This window comes from Anneissia japonica, unplaced genomic scaffold (assembly GCF_011630105.1).
Source record: "Anneissia japonica isolate Jap-2015-1 unplaced genomic scaffold, ASM1163010v1 scaffold54267_len14319_cov120, whole genome shotgun sequence".
Classification (NCBI taxonomy): domain Eukaryota; kingdom Metazoa; phylum Echinodermata; class Crinoidea; order Comatulida; family Comatulidae; genus Anneissia; species Anneissia japonica.
The window spans coordinates 1,841-8,771 of NW_022722868.1; the positions used below are offsets into that span (position 1 = coordinate 1,841).

At 34.8% G+C, this 6,931-nt stretch overlaps 1 long non-coding RNA gene across 1 annotated transcript in view; it reads left to right on the forward strand.

Moving 5' to 3' along the window:
* Positions 1-1,262: 1,262 nt before the first annotated feature.
* Positions 1,263-6,931, forward strand: part of LOC117112002 — an 8,541-nt gene continuing 2,872 nt past the window's right edge. Inside the window, exons 1-3 of the long non-coding RNA XR_004445959.1 lie at positions 1,263-1,379; positions 3,454-3,550; positions 6,605-6,694. This is a non-coding gene — a long non-coding RNA (uncharacterized LOC117112002). The remainder of the gene's footprint in view (positions 1,380-3,453; positions 3,551-6,604; positions 6,695-6,931) is intronic.

Below are 6,931 nucleotides of genomic sequence, written 5' to 3' on the forward strand. Positions count from 1 at the left end.
CTACCCATTTGTTTATGTATGTATACACACATAAAATAAAAAATGAGAAAAATGTTGATTCCTAGGTGGCGGGAAATGAGCTTTCCCGACTTCTGTGGTGTCTTTTAATGACTTTTAAATTCTTTAAAATTCAAGGTTCCCCCCACCCCCTCTTGACAATGATTCAATTAATCAATGAACTCCAAAGATAAAGGGAGTCCGGGTTCCCCCGGAAAAATTTCGATTTCTAGATGGTGGGAGATGAGCTTTAATGACTTTTAAAGCTCTTCAAAATTCAAGGTTTTCCCCTCTTGAAATAGGTCAGGTAAATTTTTCTCATTGTTTATTTTATGTGTGTATAGGCCTACATACATAAACAAATGAGTAGTTGCATGCGTATTCTTTTTTCCATGAATCGATAAATCCCAAAAGAAAGGGTGGTCCGGGGGTTCTCCCCAGGGAAAATTGTGATTCCTAGATGGCGGGAATTGAGCTTTCCCGACGTTTGAAGCGTGTTTTTATGAATTTTATGTTCTTCAAAATTCGAATTCTTTTCTTTTTGCCCTTTTTTTGTTGCCCAAGGGTGGGGTAAGGACCAATGACCCCCCTCCCCCAGATCCGCCAATATGAATTGCAAGAAAATGTAACTCGGTCGGGTACTGGATAAACATTCTCTTTCCCATCCTTCTCCTCCTTCTTCCCTCCTTCTTTTTTTGTATTTCGGATCATACAAAAATCTCCAGAGATTATATATTTTTCGCCAAAAAGTGGAGGGGGGGGGACGGGGGGCCCGGTCCCCCCCCCCGCTTCCGCCGGCCATGAATCCTATATGAAAATGCACGAAAAACAAAGAAAGGGAAATCCCCGTGGTTACCTGTAAGAGAGGATTTTGATTTGATATTAAGTTTAAGGTGTCAGATATAAAGTTAAATACATTTTTCTTATTTTGAGACTGATTGTAATTGTTGCGATGCACATGAAAAAAATGAAAAATGATTCCATTTTTATATGGCTCCATTCCAACAGTGCTCGTGGTGTGCTGTTCCAAAGAAAAGGTACGTTTAATGCCTTGAGTAGTGAAGGTTTATTGATTTGACCATTTGGCACACTCAGTAAAGTGTCCCCGTCCCTTCTTTAATAGTCTAGTTTGCAGTAGTGTTAAAAAATATATTTCTCGTTTTTTTTTGTCTCATTACATTATACTATCATGAAGAAACAAAAGAGGGCGGACTTTAGAACACTAGGCCTAGGCCTCTCAGCTCTATCTATATTCTTGGCCCATAATAGAGGCAGCGGAGTAGATAGTAGTAGTAATCGGAATTCTATGGAAAGTAGATAAATGAAACCGCTACACATGAGCTACGTTGTTTAAACTGTTTAATGTATGCTATTGATATGTGGTGAGTGATAGATGTGTTAGCAAATGAATAAGATAAATGAAAACCTAGATGAATTATGAGATTTAAAGGTACCACAGGTAGTCTAGGCTAGGCCTTGGCTATCGCCTCTCTGCTCTGACCTCCTGCCCTGGGCCAGGCCAGCCGCGGCCGGCTTGCGAATTTTTGTTTTTCCTGGACGTCGTCTCAGCCAAGCCAATTAGTGGCGCTATAATTTAATAAGAATATTCATTAGCAAAAACCCCCGACTGGGGTCCTTGCAGCCCCCTGTCCCCCAGCGTCTGCTTGTTCGCTCCACTTGCAAACTTAACGCTAGGCAACATCACCTCTGCCGGTGTGAAGGTCCTCGAATGGGCGTGTGAATTTTCTGTTTGCTACTTGGCAATTTATTGCGAACATTAATACTAACTTCATATACAGTAGGTATCAGTGTATATTTGTTTTAAAAAGTAATAAAATTGAGAGAAAGTGATCTGGCTAAAGCCGGTGCGGTTCCAACGGCCCTGCAACTTGCAGGAGAATTGGGACACCTGATGTTTATAATCATAATTCTAGGAGCTAGGCCTACTACAGAATATATAATGATGTAATCATAGCACCACCACTGTATTTGTCAAGGAAATTTAATTATAAAAGTAAATGAGACCCAGAAGTGTTGGATTAAGATAAGCTGTCTGTATAGTATCAGTAATACTTTATTGTCAATTGTGGAAAACATGAAATTCAGATAACATGGTGCTTTCAAACTTAAGTACAGTTCAACTAAAATAAATTATATGAATCAAAAATGTTGTATTATGTGAAACTTGGTTAAGCAGTGGTTGAGGTAAGATGAACCATATTATAACACAAGTTTCTTTAATACTTAAGTAATTTAAGTAAAATTAATTATTTTTATATAACCCAGAAATGATTGTAACTGAAATGAAACTGGGTTAGGCCTATTAAACTTGCAGTCGAGGTGAGATAAGCTAGGATATAACATGGTACTGTACTTTTAAACTTAAAAAAAATATATATCAAAACTAAATATTTGCTTACAGATGAGATAGAAAATATACTTATTATCATAACATTTTTGACATACATTGATTAATCTTAATACAAACTATTAGAATTGTATTATCATTAAAATGTTAAATTGAGGACATGGGCTCAGTTCTAAACAAGGGACTTTCTGTTTCTGTTTTTATTTAGATAATTTTATAAAATGTGATCTTAACTAGTTTTGACCCTTTTGGATTAACAGCATTGGTTGTGAGTGCCACTGATCTTAAAGTGTTGTTTTAAAAAAAATATATAAAACATTTAAGAGGGCACAATCTACCAGACTCGGCTATATCAACCAATAAATCATAATTATATTCAGATATTACTACCAGCAACACAGACAACCATGTAGTGCATCAGTAAGAACAGTAAAGTAATTTAACTAATAACAAGTATTATGATAAAACATCATTATAATTATTCCAGGTCATTAACTGTGTTAAAACATTCAAAATTTCTTTATTTGTGTTCTTTTTGGAAAATCAGTTGATACATCACAAGAGTGGGAGATTGATTTACAAAAACAAAGAGCTAAATTATAATTAGGCCCTAAAACTTAATTGATATTGTGATTAAGAATTCTAATGGGTAGTGGTACAAATGAGTTTTTTATTCTACAGATTTGTGATTTTAATATTTTACTCTAAGCTAGCCAAGTAAAAGATGCATTTAGTGGGTGGGAACTATCTGTTAAGATACTCTTTACTTTATCAATAATTTTACTGTGTATGGTCTGTTGGTTCTGCCTATCCCTTGGATGGATATTGTTGCTAAGGTCCCAGTACCGACAGCCATTCGTAGAGAAAATGGTTGTGTGTGTTTGTAGGACATGTGCATATCCCTGCCTCTGTCTCTTTAATAACACATTCTGATTAGTCTGTTGTTAATTTTTATTGACATTAAAAAAATGGAAATACCACTGTATGAAAACCATGGTGTATGTAATGAGAAGCCATTTATTGGATGATGTAATCAATCAGTTATCTCCATGTCTTCATAGTGTCATCTCTTGTTCTTATATCTTTAGGAAACATTTTTCGTAAAGTAGCATTAAGCTATCAAGCTAAGATGGAAAAGTACAAAAACTGATTTTAACATTTCTCAACAAAAGTACTCCTCAACAGGTAAGAAATTCTTTTGCATTGGTATCACTCATACTTTAGATATGGCTAAGCTTTTTGTGGTTACTGAACCAGTTCGGGGCTATGTATAAACATGGAGGTATTTTATACCTCCATGGTATAAAGCAACTCACGGCTGAACTGTGGTCTTTTGGTCACTGGTCTTAATTCAGTCTATGTGTTGTCTCTGTGTATCAGCTGAGTTATAATACAGAATAGAGCAACTTTATAATAAAATAATTATTAGATTGATCTGAAACAAAGTAAGTTACTATTAAAGTCTCTTAGTGCCTTCTCAAATATAGTTGATGGATGGTTTTTTTATTCAATATTTGTTTGCTTTTCTTCTGTATTTTGTCTGTATTTTTTATGTTCTCCTTCTTGGAGGTGTTTTTTGAATAATATTTAAATTGAAATAGTTGGTGTGATGGATCTAGACAAAGACTATAAAAGTGTGATTTGAGGTAGCTTGCAGTAAAGCAGAGCTGTTAGCCAGTGTAGTAAAGCAGATGTTTTAACCTTCAATTAAAAGTTCATTTGTTGCCATGTAGCAGTGAAGCCATCAAGAGGCATGATATATTATTGTTAAGGAGAAACTTTTTGATACCTTTATAGTAAACTTTTTTTTTTTATAGATTTTTATTTTATTTATTAATTTTATTTAATAGCCAGAAATAAACCAGAGCTGTTATCCAGTGCAGTAAAGCAAATTTGTTGACCGCAGGGGTTTATTTATGAATTTGAGTAGCAGGAGAAATTTGAAAGTAACAAGAGAGTAAATAAAAATAGGTCGGGGGTATAGGGGGGGGGGGCGCCTAGGGCCCCCCCCCCCGTCATCGGGGTCCAGGGGCAGAGCCCTGGTTGGGGGTCAAGGGGGGAAGCGCCATTTCCTCCAAGGTTTTAGAGCCCATTTGATGGAATTTCTCTACATCATTTTTTTAAACAGTTTACAGAATCAACTACTGAGCTGTAAAATTTGATATTTTTACATATTCTTCATAAATAGGCCTAGCCTAAATAGATACTGTAAACCAGAAACTTTCGCGAATTGATAATTTCGGCCGTTTTCGCGACATTATTACTTTCGCGAATCTCAAAAAGCCTAAATTTAATTTATGAGAAGAATATCATACAATAGATCGTATCGTGAGTTTAGGCCTAGGTTAGATAGGCCTACAGCCACTGTGTAGGCTACAGTATCTAGGCCTAGACAGGCTTAGGCGCCATAAGCCTGCAGCCACCTCAGCTGCTAATACCAGGACTTAGCTAGCTATCCCAGGCACAGTTAAGAAAGAGACAAGTTTACACACATACAGTACTCACTCATATGATATTCCTTAATTTTGTATGGTATTCAAGCATCCCTACAAAATGAACAATGTTTATCAATGTTTTATTAACAAATTGTTTTCCTGTAGGCCTAATATCGATTCAAACACATTGATTGATGATGATTGAACATCGTGGTATGTCATATGGTACGGAAAATTAGTTTCCCATTTGAACTTCTTAGTATACACTGCACAGTGGTTGCACATGTGCAATCACATGCAGTGATGATCAGAACCTTGATTAGTATACTTACTGAGTAGGTTAGAATAGGCCTAGAATTTACGAATTTTCGAGCTCAACATCGGAATTTAAGGTCAGAATATTGATTCAATAATTGAAATACATTCTTTTTAAAGTTTATACACATTTAATAAAATCCACCAAAATAAATTGAAAATACAATTTTTATAATGATGAAGTTGTTTACTTTTCACAAACATGTTGAAATTTGTGGGGATTCACCACTTAGGCCTATGCCCTAGATCTGCGTTGAAGAAAACATTTAAGGAGAGCAAAAAAATAGTTCTAAAATTTACGCAGATATCGAAAAGGAATGGATACCACATTGGAAAAAAAATGTCTCATGTGATGTGAATTGAGACGATTTTGGCTTGCTCTGCCGTTTTAATCATTGTACTATCTATGATTCTGAAATTGTGAGTGTAACAGCATTCAATATAGTTGGTTCGGCTTGCTAATTCCGCCACCGAGTGTAAACAAATTTGAGCCGTGTTTTTTTTTTAAATTATTTATCATTTCCGAAATATCTATGTCATCACAAAGAGGGCTAGTAAAATAAAAATGAAATGAAAATAAAAGGTTCATAGTCATACACAAATTAATTTTAAATGACGATCTGTTTTTTTCTTCTCGCGGTAAGAAAACCCGGAAGCCCAATGTACGGAAAAAGAGTTTGGGCGATGTAAATCGTCATCACCTGAGCACGTGGTGGAGGAGAAATTTCTATTATCTTATTGGCTAATATGTGATTTGAATGCGTGGCTTCTTTGATGGCCTCACCCAGGCGCGACTGCCGAACTTTAAACTTTAACTTTGTTTACGCCGCCAGTTCTTGAAAGTCAAACATGTAGTCTGAAAATTGGTAGACATTTTAACGAACTTTCAACAGAAAGGAACATCGAAATGAGTGCATACTATTGCAAATTAACTTCGTGTAGGTAAATAAGGTTCTTTACAGGCCTGTTGTGCTATTTATTTTGGTGGTATTAATTTTTGTACAGCATTGATTGAAGTAGCCGGCGAAAACATCGTAGTTGCCGATCGTTTTATTCTTTTGTTTTGTAACTTCACTCTAAACTCTGAAGAGTAAGCTGCATGTAGGTGAAAGAGAATATATTTGATTGAAGTTTGAAAAAGAAATGAATATTGCCGTTGGTCCTTGCTTGCATTACTATCACATGGTCATAAAGAAATTTGATTTGAGTGTGATTTAAAATTTAAAATTATTAATTGTTTACTAATAAAATTGATAAATGCTTTGTATTTATATATTTGCACAAGAAATAATTTTGATTGTGGGAGATTTTAATTTTGTTAATGGGTGTGCTAACAGGCTAATAATAAAAAGGTTGTTGTAGTTTTTGTTTTTTGTTTGATATAATTATTATATGCGGATGAGCTTTAAAAATTCTTACCTAATGGTGAAGGCTTGTGGTGAAGAAATTTTAAAATACAGATATGAAACTGATTGACAATGTTTTCTAGGTATCATCAAAGGCAAACAAGAGAGTTTCTATGAAGGAAGTACCTACATTACCTTGCTGTGAAGGCTTTGAGAATCTAGATTTAACTAAGGTAAGGTAACTGTTGTTGTTAAATTCCAATCAATATTTAGAACAAAAACAAATTTACAATTAACTGATGTATGAATATTACCATTCTTGTATTCCATTAACAATTCAGCCAATTTGATGATTTTTGTAATAAATCTTTAAATTAGGCCAAGTAAAAAAAAATAATTGGTTAGCATACTTTTGGTATCAAATTTCATGGTAGGGAGGGAGGTTTTTTTTTTTTTTTTTTTTTTTTTTT